Below are 12,380 nucleotides of genomic sequence, written 5' to 3'. Positions count from 1 at the left end.
TTCCGGAAAAGCATGCCGGTCTACACGTAGCCATAGTGTAGTAATTTGTAAAGGATAAAAAATGAATGCACCATCCCTACTCCTTGATTCTAAAACTCATTCTGCAGCTGCAAGTTAATGACATTCAGAAGATGAATTTAGGGATATCACCAGAAAACTATCCAGCTCTTTTTCTTCAGACCACATTAATTCACTGTATATAGGACATAATCTAATTATAGATTATATTTTGTATAGTATCTGCATGGTTTAGACACCTGTCAATCATAGAAAAGTCCCTTTAATATGTCATCAGTTGCATATTGATTTAGCATCAATAGAAGATAATCAACAGCATTAAAGTTTTAGTTGCCTCTACACAGTGCACGTTTGTGTGAGAGAAATAACTTCCACAGGCACGAAAATAATCATTGGCACAATCAACACTATTGATGTGATTGATGCCTTCACAAATGACAAGAATATTGAGGGTCAGAGAGAATTGTTCTCCTTGACATGATTTAGGCTGTTAAATATGAACAGGGCGCAGAACATTTCTCTAGTCATTTGCCATCTATTTTATCCCTCAGATAACCTGCAGATTTACCTTTTGAGATCCCAAGGTGGAGATCTTTAATTAAGAGGAATTAGAACCAGACCTCTACCACATGGCCCCGGTCTCTAGAGCAGCCAGTCCCTCACCACTCTGGGTCCTTGGCTTTGGCCTTGGCTGCTGGAGCAGCTGCTGAAGTGAGCCTCCCCACCACATGGCTCTGGGCTGGGGCTGCTGAAGCCCTCACTGCCTGTGATGCCGCTGCGGCTCGGACTCTGGCCAAGTCTGTCAAAGCATGTAGTACTCACAACACAGCTACGGCTGGAGCAGGCCCCCATTCTGGCTCTGGCTCTGGCCCTGCCACTGTCCAGGACTGCTAGAATAAGCACTGTCTGCCACACAGCCCACCCTGGAGCAGTTGAGTAGGCACTGCGTGGCTCTGCTTTGGAGGTGGGTGGGCCTCAGCCTTAGAGGGAACCCTACTCTCCACACTGCAAACTTCTATCCTCAGAGCCAGACCTCACACCTCCAACTCTTTGCCCCAACCCTAAGTCCCTTCCCACAATCCAAGTCCTCTGAGCCTCACTCCGGCCACATGAGCTAACTTTTTTGTACCAATACAGAGATTGTGTGTCACACATTCCCTCCCTGTGGGTACCCTGTCACGCAGTCGGGCTGAGCCCAAGCTGTGTCCTGGAATCCCTGAAAAACAAATCCTAATATCCTGTTTCTAATTGTCCAGCAGAGGCCCTTTTATTACTGAAACCCAGCCCCTTAATTAACAGAAGCATCACCACCTCAGCTAAGGTCTATGAGTAGAGTCCTTGATTAACACAAGCCTCGCCTTCTCCAGGCTGAGGCTCCTCATTGAGGGGTTTGAATCAACAGAAACACAGCCTTCCAGGCTAAGGTCCCGCAAGAAATGTCTTTACTTAGCAAGTGCACAGCCTTCTCGGCTCAAGTCCACAGGTAAGTGTCTCTAGTTCACCAGTGCACAGCCTTCTCAGCTCAAGACCAATGACAGGGAACTTTTAATGTGGGCTAGCAAAGGGGTTGGCCCCTGGGTTGGAGGTAGCGGGACCCAGGCCCTCTTCCTCCACTGGGTCCCAAATCAGAGCCCTAAGCGCAGGGAAACAGTCCACTGACCGGGTTGGTACGAATGAGCCAAAACTCACCAACCCCCACTGGGCCATTCAAGTATTCCCTCCCTGAGCCACTTTCTTCTATGCAGCAGCTGCCCTACCAGGCTGGAGCCACCGAAGAACTCAGTGCCCGTGATGCCACCAGGAGCCCATTGGTGGCTTGTACCTCCAAGAGGCTCTGGAGGAGAGTCTCAGACAAGGACACCTGTGAGATTCTCCCCTGGGCATCCCCACAAGGGCCTCTACATTGCCCTCTGTGCCTCTTCCCCCCACCCACCCACCTTTCCCCTGCTCTCCCTTCCCACTTTCCTCTCCCCCTGCCCCTGCCAGTAAAACAAACTTGCCACCAGCCTACAGAAACCTACCTCGTAAGTAGCCCTTTCAGGGGGGCATCACAGGCAGCTGCAGGGATGTCTCTGCAGCTGCTAAGGGCTCTTCCCTGGCAGGGACACTAGTGACTCACTGTGATGTGGGCTGGCTAGTCCAGATGCTTTGAGGTTTGGTCGAGGTGGCTGGTGGCCGGCATGGCGCACTGAGACCCAGGGCAAAGAGGCAGCCAGAATCTCTTGCTGCTAGCACCTTTCCTCCCAGCTTCTTCCCTGTCAGCAGCAGCCACAGCCCCTTTCAACCACATGGTCAGGCCAGGAAGGGAGGCAGGAATGGGGCCAAGTAGCGAGTCAGTCTGAGGAAGGCAGGAAAAGCTCGTCTTGCCTTGCAGGGCCGCTGGCAACAGCTTCTCTCTTGTGTGCTGCTGAGGAGAAAAATGCACTGAAAGGGACCATAAAAACCAATTTAGATGAGCGCTTAGAGGTGGGCACCTGTTAGCGCCATGGGGGCAAGAGTTGGAGTCTTGCAGCTGCTGGAACCACACATGAGAACATCAGGGGAAGCAGCAAGCTCCAGCCAGATGTAAGTTCCAGGGCGCCTCCGAACCAGAGACTGAGCTCCAGGTGTGTCAGACACCCATCAGGAGGCACAAAATTCTCTCTAGAGAGCCTGTGGAAAAGGAAGTCAAAGCACAGGAACTGGAAGGGCTTACACTTGTCAGAAAAGAGCGTAGCTGTTGCACAAGAAGCCCTGTCTTCTGACACCGTACTGTTAATCTCCTTGTGCAAGAGTAGGTGGGCGGTATGGATGCTCTGAGGATTCTTGTGCAAGAACAGCCATTCTTGAGCAAGAGCCCTCCAGTGTAAACCTAGCCTTTGTGTGTTAGGCAAATGTGAGAACCACTACGCCACAGAAACACCTATAAATCCATTTTCTGATGGACTTTAACTTGGACAAATATTCCACAAGGTTCTCCAATAGGTTCCTGGCCTCACTCATCTCTCTTCCCCAGGCTGGCACCAAGACTCTTGGTCACGGAGGGCAAAAAAAAGACTTGTCAGGCAGTGGCGAACACTTGGCTCCTGATGCCCTGTAATGGGGTGTGAGAAGGCTTTTTGGCACCCAAACTGGCTAGCTCAGTTGGTAGAACATGAGACTCTTAATCTCAGGGTCATAGGTTCAAGCCCTATGTTGGGCGATGCCCTTCTTCAAGTCACATTCTCAGTTTGCAAACAATTTAGTCTCTGCTTTCACTAGGGTTTTAGAAAGAAAAAGTGTAGTCCTGGGGTTCAGCTTTAGGAGAACCAAAGAGAGAACAATTTCCATCTTCTGAGGAGAAGGGAAGAGGATTTTCTTCTCCTCAGTTCTAGCCACATCAACCCAGGGAGGAGAAAAAATAACCCTCTGCCGCTGATTGTCCCCGTCAGCTTCTGTAGCTTCACCTCCTTCCACAGCAGCTCCAGCTTTGAGCTACAAATCTCAAGGGGCTGGTGAGGAAATGAGGAGCTGGCAGCTCGGGTTAGTGGCTTCCCTGAGAACAAGAGGTGTAGTGTTCACAAGGTGCATTCCCCTCCCCTGCAGAGCAGGGTGTTGGAAAGAGCCAGGAACAGAACAGTCAGCCAAGTTCCTGCCCCATTGAGTTATGTTTCTGTGGTGTAGTGGTTATCACACTTGTTTAACATGCAAAAGGTCCCTGGTTCAGAAACACAGGTTTTCCTCTTATTGCTGCTCCCCTGGGTGCCCAGGTACGTAAAGCTGCTGCTGACCAGCCTGTGCCTGGGATGAGCCCAACTCCCCACGTGACAAAGGAGGGAACAGAACAGTCAGCCAAGAGCTAGGAACAGAACAGTCAGCCAAGTTCCACCCCCACCAGTGTGTGTTTCTGTGGTATAGTGGTCATCATGGTTACCCGACATACCAAAGGTTTCTAGTTTAAAACCAGGTAGAAACACAGGGTCTTCCCCTATTGCAGTTCCCCTTGGTGGCCAGGTAAGTGCAGTTCCTGCTGCCAGGCCTGTGTCTGAGATGAGCCCAAATCCCATGTGACAGGGGAGTGACATCAGCTGAGAATGCCCATTGGTGCCAGACTGGGGAAGCCAGATGGGTCAGGCTGGAGGCTTGTGGCTTGGCCTCCCCTCCCCTTGGGGGTTGGCTCTTCCTGCTGTCTCCCTTGTGTGACTGGCACAAAGAGGAAATGAGGCAGGAATGGGGCAGAGGAGGGAAGCCAAGCTGAGGGGGGCAGGGCACGAGCTCAGCACCTCTATGGGATTCAGTGGGGTGAGCAGAGCCCCTCCCCTCCGTTCTGCCAAAGCCTGTGTGGTGGGGCCGACTGTAGGGAGGCAGAGTCCTGTGCCTGTCCCAGGGAATCCCAGGGATGCTCCTTTCAGCCCAGGAGAAGAAGTCGGAAGGAAACCAAGTAAAGCAGGTCCCCGTGGGCATGAACTGGGGCACCAGTTTGGCCCAGTTGAGTGAAGGGTGGTTGGTTCAGGTCCCATGGTGTCAAGGGCAGCGCTCAGGACTCTGAATCCTGAAATCTGAGGCCCCATTCCTGCCTCCCTTCCTGGGCTGACCCAGTGGTTGAAAGGGGCTGCGGCTGCTGCTGACAGGGAAGAAGCTGGGAGGCAAGGTGCTGGCAGCTAGAGATTCTGGCTGCCTTTTTACCCTGGATCTCAGTGCGCCATGTCGACCGCTAGCCACCGTGACCAAACCTCAAAGCATCTGGACTAGCCAGCCCACATCACAGTGAGTCACTAGTGGCCCTGTCGGAGAAGAGCCATTGGCAGCTGCAGAGACATCCTGACTAGCTCAGTTGGTTAGTGTGTGATACTGATAACACTAAGGTGGTGGGTTCAAACCCCATTGGGATGTTCAGTTTGGTGACGTCCCTTCCTTTAGCTGCCTGCTATGGACAGGGAAGCAGAAACAAGCAAAAATGTGAGCTTTGCAGGAAGCAGGGCAGAGATCTGGTAGGGGGAGGCTCCAGCCTGCACAGATCCAGTGGCTAAAAAGGGCCTTGTCACCTGTCTTCCTTTCCTGAAAAGCAGGGGACCTGATGCCCAAATTCCTGCTGCTGCAGTGGCTACCTCAGGGCACCAGGTGGTGAGCCCAAGCCATGTGGGGAGACTCAATATGAGCGGGAGGCCTGGAGCATGTGTGCCCTGCACAGAGGCTGCTGCTGGTGGCCTGCTTTAGTGGCCCAGCAGCTCAAATTCCCTTGAACCAGCTTCTCCCCCTGGAGCCACCCCCCAGCGCTGCTGAGGCCCCTGACATGAGGCAGTGGGACCATCAGAGGAAGGTGTCAGTCCTAGCCTTAGCCATGAGCCCCACCTCCCCTTCCCCCCCAGCCTCCACCCTCCTCCCAGGTTCTTTCCCCAGCCCCTCCCCAGTTCTACATTCCCCACATTCCCCAGAGAGTTTGTTCTTTCAATAGAGAAAAGTCCTGTTTGTGTTACCAGTAGGGGAAGGGGGAGAGGAAAGTGGGAAAGGGGTGTGTTGGGGACAGGTGTGAGGGGGGGATTGGGGTATGTTGGTGGGGGGGGATGCACAGAGGGCAAAAAATGAAGAATCACGTTAGTTCAAACCAAGGGGCTTGAACTAGCAGCCCCAGACGCCCTTTCACTTTCAAAACAGCACATGGGTGAGAGTATGCAAATGAAGCACATGCTATTTAAATCCCTGCTTCATTTGCAACTCTGGTGTCTCTACTTTCTCTACTTTGCATTCTTAGCTAGAAATAACAACACAGTCTAGACCAGTGGTTCCCAACCTCTTGGAGCTGTCCAGCGCCCAGGGGCAGGGCCACACCCACACCCAGGGGAAGAGTCACCCTTACATCATGTGCCCAGGGCCAGTGCCACCCATGCACCACACTCCCAGGGCTGGTACCACCTCTGTGCCATGCACCCAAGGCCAGCACCACACCCATACACCATGTGCCCAGGGCCAGCTCAGCACTTGCTCTATGCACCTGGGGGCGGTCCAGCCTCAGTCACTCGGCAGGCACACATAAATGGCCCAGCAGGAGCCATGGCACCCACGGGCACTACTAGTATAGATAGACCCACACAAGGGCTCAGCCACAGGAGCACCACCAAGATTTCCACCAAGGACTAGGACTGAACCAGGGACTCTTAACTCTTCTCACTAATGCACTTCTCCCTAAACTACTTCAGCAGCTGCAGTGAGTACATTGATGGCACTGGTTCTCCCTCAGGGATGCTTTACTCCACAGCAGCGCACAGGACAGATGCTGTTACTGGTGGCCCTGCAAGGCAAGATGAGCTTTGCCTGCCCCTCACAGCCTGACTCGCTACTTAGCCCCATTTCCTGCCTCCCTTCCTGGGCTGACCCAGTGGCTGAAAGGGGCTGTGGCTGCGGATGGTGGGAAGAAGATGGGTGGTGAGACCCTGATGCCAACAGGGCCCACCCGCCTCTTTCCTGCTTGGGCCTGGATCTCAGCATGGGGCAGGTGGAGGCACCCTAAGATATGAAGCAGCAGAAGGGAAGCGAGGAACAAAGTGTCAGCTTCAGCCGAGCCAGGTGAGTAACAAAGGCTGCATGTGCCCTGACTTCTCTACCCTTCCACATCCTCACCCCTGCCCTGAGACCCCCCCACTCTCACACACTCCCCAAATCCCTGCCCTGAGCCTCCCACACTCCACATTTTAATTTCTTACAGGTACTGTCCTATCACAACCCCTCCCCCAACTTCCTGCCTTGAGCCTCCCTCTGCCCAAGGGGTGGTGCCCAATAGAACAATCCCTCTAAGAAATGTGTCACTTTCACCCCTGGGAGCAACTCAGCCATGCAAAGGGGCTGCCTGGGGCAGGACATTAGCCCTGGAGGGCAGGAGTGGGTGTGGCAGTGACATCACAAGGGGCTTTTTCAGCCCCTCAGCTTATTGGCTAAAGGAGGTTGGGAGGTGATGACCTCACAGAGAGTCCATGACAATGACCAGGTGGGACAGGCTGCAGGGCAGGGATCATCAAAGAGACCACGTTCTGCTGCCGCCCCCCCCTCCCCCTCCATGGCTTTGCTGCAGGGAGTCTCCTTCCTGAGAGTTGCCCTTGTGGCCTTTTTGGAGCCTGCTCCTTTCCCAGGACTAACTGACCTAGAAGACAGACGTCCCTGTGGAGAAGAGAAGAGCCTCCAAGAAGGCCAAACTTAACACAGTAAGGGAATTAGCTCAAGTGGTAGGGCACTTGCTTTACATGTGTGAGGCAGTGGGATTGATTCCCACATTCTCCAGTGTTCAGGGTGATCATCATCATCTTTTTACTGGCAGAGCCAGCCAGGGGCTAAGTGGCTGCACTAGTCCCCCCCGCCCCATTTCCTAGTTGCTCTCCCCAAAAGCCAGCCACACTGAGGCAGAGATCTGCTGGACACCAGCCCTTCTGGGCCAGGCACTGCTGCCTTTGTGCCCGAGAGGGAGCCCAGCTGCCTTCCCCAGTGGGAGCAGAAAATGCTCATGGAAGGGCTCTCACGTTGTCCCCAATGCACTGGCCAGAGGGCCTGAATTCTTGCTGCCCCTGGGTGCACCCAAATGCCCTTTTTGAAGAGATGGGCTGCCCAGCTCTCACCCCTCCTGTCACACAAAGCTTGCAAACGGGGTTGATTTTCCTCCATCTCCCCTTGCTGCTGCACTAAAAGAAATCCTGAAACCAGCCCCGTCTCCTGTCACCTCGATATAGAGCCCCGGGAAGAATAACTTAGAATGGCCCCGGGGAAGGGCTATTTCAAACTAGCAGCAGTGGCGCATCTACACAGGCCTTTTTTTTAAAATAGCTAATTTGGAATAGGCGTTATTCTTCGTAGAATGAGGTTTGCAGAAGTCGGAATAAGCCGTCTGTTACGTCAGAATTATTTCAAAATAACGGAATTGCTGTGTAGACTCTTGCAGTGTTGTTGTGGAATAACGGCCATTGTTCCAAAAGAACTTTTGTGTGTGGACAGAACCTGCGCAGCCCAAGAAATGTGATTGGCAGCTCGTACCCACAATCTTTCTGTCAATTGAAGTGGAGGGCTCTGAAGACATGGACCCAAGGCAATCACCTTGATTGCCTTCTACTAAGGCCAGGCCGGAGGGAAAACAATCACTCCTTCGAGCCAGAGTTGAACCAGCAACTTCAGGATCACTTACGAAGCACACGCTATAGTCCTCCGCTCTGCCAGCTGAGCTATCGAAGGGAGCCTAACTAAGGGTGGCTGGTCCAGTTTGTCCCTTCTATAAGTCTCGGAGCGCGTGCTCCCCCAAGTATACGGCATTGCTGATGAGGGGGCAGAGGAGCCAGGTGCTGTCACAGGTATTGTACCAATAAAATCAAGCAGGATCTTATGAGGGGGATAAGGCAAAAAGCCACATTTATTGTAGAGATAATAATAAAGAATAAAGATAGAAGCAAACAATGTTGTTTAGCTACTTATTCCTATCACTACTTAACACTTATACACTTATATATATATAAACATTCATTCAATCATTCATCCATTCAGTCAGGTTCTGTGTAGTTGTTATAGTTACTAGCCTGAAAGTTGCTTGTACTGGTATTCTGTACACAAGTGATGGTAGTGGGGAGCAAAGTCCTGATCAGATGCGCATCTGAAGCTCCTGGTGGGCTGGCAGCAGAATGTTGGACTCTGACTCCATAGTCTTTTAGTTCAGTTCTTACAGGAATTTCTTCCTATGCCAGTCTATGGGAATCGCTGCATCATGCTGATGTCCAGGGTGGCTGCCAGGTGCTCGTCAATGATCTCATAGGGTGGGCCTCCAGTACTTGGTTTTCTCCACTTGACATCTTTTGGTTGCACTGGCACCTGATGCCTTCTTCAGCCCTTTGTTGCTGCATTCACAGGCTGGCACCTCTCAGAACCATTCATTCATCGTCCAAGCACTCTCTCTCTCTTACATACATTCCCTAATTAATGTTTCCCATACAGTATTTTGTATAATAATAACTTTACATGTACAAGAGTTGTAGTTACAAAAAGTCACAAGTTTCTGGGTGGCATTTCTTAAAACAGTCTCTCTCTGAGTGCTGAGTTACTGTTACAATGTTTCACTTCGCAATTAGGGTTAATTGCTTCACAATGCTTTGAAGAGAATGGGTGTCAATTGTGTAACAATAAGTTTGAGCGTGCCCTGGGACACAGAGAGGGGAGCTGTTTCTGGCTACATAGTATTATATTTTTAACAGTTTTAAGTTACATGACCTAATATTACATTCCTAACAAATTATATTCTAGAGGGGCAATAATTATAAATCTAAACATTTAACAATCTTAACAAATAATAATAATAAATCTAAACACTTTGGCTGTGTCTACACTGGGCCACTTATTCTGGAAAATCAGCCGCTTTTCCGGAATAAGCTGCGAGCTGTCTACACTGGCCCTTGAATTTCCGGAAAAGCAACGATGCTCTACTGTACAAAATCAGCCGCTATTCCGGAAAAACTATTCTGCTCCCGCTCGGGCATAAGTCCTTATTCTGGAACACTGTTCCGGAAAAGGGCCAGTGTAGACAGCCCAGTAGTCTTTTCCGGAAAAAAGCCCCGATCGCGGAAATGGCGCTCGGGGCTCTTTTCCGGAAAAGCGCGCCTACATTGGCCGCAAACGCTTTGCCGGAAAAAGGGCTTTTCCGGAAAAGCAGCCTGCCAATGTAGACGCTTCTTTAAAACGGAATAGTATTCCGTTTTAAGCAGTTCCGGAAATTCATGCCAGTGTAGACACAGCCTTTAAGTTGTGGGGAACAAATTATGGGGAGTCACTTCCACTTGAGGGAATTATTTTTAATACAATTATGTTATCCCTACACAGGTACTTCACATGCAGACGGACCCCTTGAGTGAAAGCTGAGCTAGATCCATCCATGTCACAGCAAAAGGAAGAAAGTTGAGTTCTTCTCATGTGTCTTCTTTGTTCCAGAGTCTCTAGGGGTGCGGTCGGGGCAGGTCCACAAAAAAAAAAAAAAAAACACTTGAATGAACCTTGGTCCAGAAACACCCGAGGGTTTCCTTCCTTTACTTAAATGTTCACAAAAATTTTGTTGCTAACTCCTTGGCCAGTTCTGATTGCTGTGGGATTAAGACATTTTCTCTTGTTAATTCTGTGCCCTCAGGAAGGGAGCAAATTGAAGAAGGCCAGGTCCCCTTATTGGGGCTCTAACCCAAACCCTAGGACCAAGGGATTTACAAGCCAGCAGATTAATGTTTGTTGTACTTCTCCCTCCCCACATCTGGGCCAAACCTCAAAGGCCACTCTACAGCCCCAGCGGCTGGGGGAGATGAGCATGTTAGAGCCTCTGCCTACTGAGCTGTACCTTTCTGTGCCCAGGGAGCCAGACACCCCCAGCGCTGGAGGGAAATGGAGATTGGCTGTACTTCGGGAGTCAAAGATGTTGTCTGGGACCATGGAATAGAACAGTTTCACCAGACTTCCGGAGGAGGGCACCATGGCTCAGTTGGCTAAAGCACCTGTCTAGTAAACAGGAGATCCTGGGTTCAACTCCCAGTGGTGCCTTTTGACACCCTTTAATCACATTTTCCTATGTGTTTCTGGGACACAGAAGAGGCCTCCCCTGGCCACCCATGGAGCTGCTGGTTCAGGAAAAGGCTAATTGGGGAGGAGTGTTGGGAAGACGGAAACCACAAGTGAGAAGCGCCTGCAGCCCACACACCCTCACTCTCCATGGCCGCAGGAGCTGCAGAGGTTGCACCCTCAGGCTCTCTAGGTGCTGACTCCCCTCAGGGAATCACAAGGGCATGTGATGCTGTCTCTCCTGTCCCAGCAATTGCAGTCAGAGCCCTGCCTTGTCAGTGCCAGTCACAGCAGCCTCTGTACCCGCTCCAGGCTTGTGGTTTCCTTCTTCCCAACACTCCTCCCCAATCAGCCTTTTCCTGAACCAGCAGCTCCATGGGTGGCCAGGGGAGGCCTATTCTGTGTCCCAGGAGGACCTAGGAAAATGTGAGCTGTCACCTGGGAAACGTTCCTGGCTTTAGGCAACGTGTCCTGTCTAGGGCTTCATCAGCCTGGGAGCAAAGGGCAGGCAGCATCCCCCATGATGCAGAGGGGCAGGTCCACATCTCTGGCCCTGAGGGTGCAGCCAGGGGAGAAGTGCTGGGGAGCATCTATGCTGGCATCACGCGCCTTCTCCGAGAATGGACCCACGTCCTGAAAGGGAGAGAAAGTGACCTGGGATGACTAGTGTAGCTGAGCCAACACTGCAGGTTTGTGTCTGTTGAGTGGCTAGGATTGAGCACTTCCACTGCTGCGGCCGGGGTTGGGCTCCCAGTCAGGGGAAATAGCCTCCTCTATATTCATGAATTCTGCCAAGTCTTTGCTCTTTCAGCATGGGAAGGGGCAATAGGTTGAGGGAAGGGAGGGGCTGGGGTGCCAGAGGCAGGCTCTGGCTGGGAGACTCACCTGGCTGAGCCCTGGCCAACACCCCAGCACATTTCCCAGGCAGCTCCTTTCCTGCACAGGCTGCAGGTGTCAGGTGCCTGGGGAAATAAGAGCCTGAGTGGAGGAGGGGGGAGGGCTTCATGCAGGCAGCTGCCATTGGCATTGGAAACAGCCCAGAAAAGTACGAGAAAAATGATGAAAGTTTGAATCAGCTGCCATAGTTAGTATAAACAATTAGTAACACACATACTAAATGAAAGCGAATATGCTACAACAAGTCACAGCTGGAGAGATCTTTGAAAACATCCACTCCATGTGCAGCCACAAATGTGATGTTAGAAATTATTTTAAAAGGCCTGACAAGAAGACAGTGACTATCATATTACATCTCTATAAATCCACGCGGTGCCCACAACTTGAGCACTGACTGGAAATGTGGTTGCCTTATCCCCTGCCCCCCATAAAACCAGACCTTGGCATTGGAAACTTCAGAAAAGCTCAAGAAAAATGATGAAAGGTTTGGATCAGCTGCCACATGAGGAGAGACTGGGACTTTTCACCTTAGAAAAGTGGAGACAAAGGGGAGATAAGATAGAGGTCTATACATCATGGCAGTTGTTGAGACTGTAAATAAGGAAAGATATTTTTCTTGTTCCTATAATAGAAGAACTAAGGGTGTGCCATGATATTAGCAGGTTGAAAACAAACAAAAGGAAGAATTTCTTCACACAAGCGCAGTCAACCTATGGAACTTGCCAGCGGATGTTGTGAAGACCAGGACTATAAGGGCATGTCTATACTTGGAAACTATTCTGAAATTGCTTAAATCAACTTAATAACTTACAGTCTAAGAAAACAGAAATAGTGTGTCCTCCATATGGGGAAGCCTAAGAATTAGTCCGAGGCAGGCTCTGTTACTGTTCCTTTCTGGGGACATGGAATTAAAAACAGAGTTGCAAGGCTGGGAGCAGCTGAAGCGA

At 51.1% G+C, this 12,380-nt stretch overlaps 2 protein-coding genes and 1 non-coding gene across 3 annotated transcripts in view; 2 read left to right on the top strand and 1 right to left on the bottom strand.

Annotated features, from left to right (window-relative positions):
• The window catches only part of LOC142821519 (uncharacterized), a 54,210-nt gene that overhangs the window by 14,277 nt on the left and 27,553 nt on the right, over positions 1-12,380 (top strand). The window lies entirely within an intron of this gene.
• LOC142821523 (zinc finger protein RFP-like) overlaps positions 1-12,380 on the bottom strand; it is a 48,794-nt gene that overhangs the window by 22,811 nt on the left and 13,603 nt on the right. The gene's annotated exons all lie outside the window — the stretch shown is intronic.
• On the top strand, positions 10,445-10,518 carry TRNAT-AGU (transfer RNA threonine (anticodon AGU)). Its single transcript has one exon. It is a non-coding gene; the product is annotated as a tRNA-Thr (tRNA).

The sequence above is a fragment of the Pelodiscus sinensis genome, chromosome 19 (genome assembly GCF_052426305.1).
Source record: "Pelodiscus sinensis isolate ZL-2025 chromosome 19, ASM5242630v1, whole genome shotgun sequence".
Lineage (NCBI taxonomy): Eukaryota > Metazoa > Chordata > Testudines > Trionychidae > Pelodiscus > Pelodiscus sinensis.
This window is presented reverse-complemented; position numbering and strand designations above follow the sequence as displayed.